The sequence below is a fragment of the Neodiprion lecontei genome, chromosome 3 (genome assembly GCF_021901455.1).
Source record: "Neodiprion lecontei isolate iyNeoLeco1 chromosome 3, iyNeoLeco1.1, whole genome shotgun sequence".
Classification (NCBI taxonomy): Eukaryota; Metazoa; Arthropoda; class Insecta; order Hymenoptera; family Diprionidae; genus Neodiprion; species Neodiprion lecontei.
The window spans coordinates 14,807,035-14,809,542 of record NC_060262.1 but is presented as its reverse complement, the minus strand read 5'-3'; the positions used below and the strand labels follow the sequence as shown (position 1 = coordinate 14,809,542).

The 2,508-nt window shown below is 53.2% G+C and overlaps 1 non-coding gene across 1 annotated transcript; it reads left to right on the top strand.

Annotated features, from left to right (window-relative positions):
• Positions 1 to 1,995: 1,995 nt before the first annotated feature.
• Positions 1,996 to 2,190, top strand: LOC124293778. The gene has a single exon (XR_006903647.1). It is a non-coding gene; the product is annotated as a U2 spliceosomal RNA (small nuclear RNA).
• The last annotated feature ends 318 nt before the right edge of the window (positions 2,191 to 2,508 follow it).

Genomic DNA, 2,508 nt, shown 5'->3' with positions numbered 1-2,508 from the left:
GACCTCCGAGCCGTTGACGAGTCCCTCCTCACCCCGTGGCAGAAGGTTGAGACGGTGGCAACTTTCATATTGCCCCGTCTTGACTTCTCGCTGCGGGGAGCACACGTGGAGAAGGGTCCTCTGACGGCAGCCGACAGGCTAGCTAAGCGCCTGGCCAAGTCCTGGCTAAACCTTCCCCGGAGAGCTAGCGCGGAAGTGGTCTTCCTCCCTCCCAGTAGGGGGGGATGCGGACTGCTTCCTCTGGCTGACCTTGCCGACGCCCTGACCATCGCTCACGCCTTCCGGATGCTATCCGCGGCTGATGCGGTGGTCAGGGAGTTGGCATGGAGCTCGCTGGGGCGGGCGGTGTCCAGGAAACTTGGACGGGACCCGTCGCGCTACGACCTGGCGGCCTATCTTTCCGGTTCGCTGGAAGATGGGCTTGCCAGAGACGGGGGGGACACTTCCTCGCTGTGGTCGAGGGCTCGGAATGCGGCGAGGAGGAGCGCGAAGGCCCTGGGCCTGAAGTGGCGATGGTCTGCGGAGCTTGGGGAGCTGGCCGTGGAGATCCGGGGCTCGGCTGGACGGACGACGGTGGTGCCACCGCGAGCACGAGGCCAAATTGTACGCCGACTGCGGGCGGCATGGGCGGAGCACTACAGTCTGAGGCTTCTCAGGAAGCCGGACCAGGGGAAGGTATTCGAGGTGTCGTCGTGGTCGAGGTATTCCAACCACTTCCTCCGCGGCGGCAGCTTCACCCGCTTCGCTGATTGGCGCTTTGTCCACCGCGCGCGCCTGGACGTCCTGCCCCTTAACGGGGCACGACGCTGGGGCGACGGTGACAAGCGTTGCCGGCGTTGCGGGGGAGCACTCGAGTCCCTTCCCCACGTGGTCTGCCACTGCCGCCCGCACTCGGCCGCGTGGCAGCTGCGGCATGATGCCATCGTCGCCCGCCTAGCGAAGGCGAACCGCCTGCCGGGGCAGCTCCGGGTAAACCAACACGTCGAGGGGGTCGACGGGGAACTGGGGGCTCTCAGACCTGACATTGTGGTCAGGCACGAGCCCTCAAAGAGCATCGTCATCGTCGATGTGACCGTGCCTTTCGAGAACCGTAGAGTAGCGTTCGATGAGGCCAGGGGCCGGAAGATTTTGAAATATAAGCCCCTGGCCGATGAGCTCGGAAGGCGCGGTTACCGGGTGACGGTCTCTGCGTTCGTCGTCGGCGCCCTCGGCTCATGGGACCCGAGGAATGAGTCGGTGCTGAAGCAGCTGCATATCGGCAATCGGTATGCAGCGCTGATGCGCCGGCTCATTGTCTCGGAGACCATCCGATGGTCACGCGACATCTACGTGGAGCACGTCTCGGGCGTCCGACAATACCGCGTGCCTGAGTTAAGCGGACCCCTGGGGGGTAGCACGGGAGCAAATGCAATAGAAAATTCAAACGGCGAAAGGCCGCCGCTCACGGGCCAAGTCTAGGCTGCGTCCCAATTTCTTAATATTTCCTAAATGTATGTCCTAGATACTAATTTACATCTGCATACTCTCTCTCTTGATCTTTTTCCTTTCCTATTTTATCACATTCAAATTTAAGGGCGGTGGCCAATAGGAGCTGGGCCCTACTTTTTAATTTTTTAATTTTTTTTTTTTTTTTTATACATTTTAGCCACATTTTCTACTGATTGTCTCTTTCTACTTTACTTCTGACTTGCACTATCTTCTTTTATGTACTTACTTCTTTTTTACTGTTCTTTTCTTTACTAAGGTGTTTTCTCTTTTTGTTTTCAATGAGATGCATGCACTCTGGGATTTACTGCACTTCTCATTTCTATTTCTTAAACTTCTTTTTCTGCACGCTTGGTCCCTAGAGTGCATGCAACGCAATACTTATTACTTAAGCCAAAGATGCATGTTCCTTTTATCTTTTTTATCTTTTTTATTCTTTTATTGTTTTACATAAATTACAATTTTATATTTTATTTTTAAGCCACCGCCAGGGGCGGAACCTGTGTACATATCACCCCCGGGCAAACAATGTGAGCCCGGGGGAACATTATCTGTTCTTATCAGCTTAATATCTGATACGCTCCCCATTGGGGGGCCAGTATATTAATCTGATTTTTGGAAGGTGGTGGAGTGTCAGGGGCTTGCTCCGGCTCCGCCGCGGGTCAACCCTGCATTGCAGTACCGTAGGGAGCAGGCCCACTAGGACATTTAATATCAGAGCACTCCGCCACCTTCCAAAACTCAGTAGGGTAGGATAGGCTGATTTTTAATTTATTGATTTTTAGACTTTTATTTTTGACTTTTTGTTTTTATCGTTTTATATATACACTTTTATTTATACACTTGTATATATTTATTCATTTGACACTTTGGATTTTATTTATTTATTTATTTATTCTATTTATTAGCTAGGCTATTTAGTTTTAATCCCGCCGAGAAGCGATCGGGACGCAGTTTAAGTGCGCGAGTGTTGTGCCGCGAGTGTGTGCGTCTCCCCCGCTTCGTCCCCCCGTAGAGTGTGCG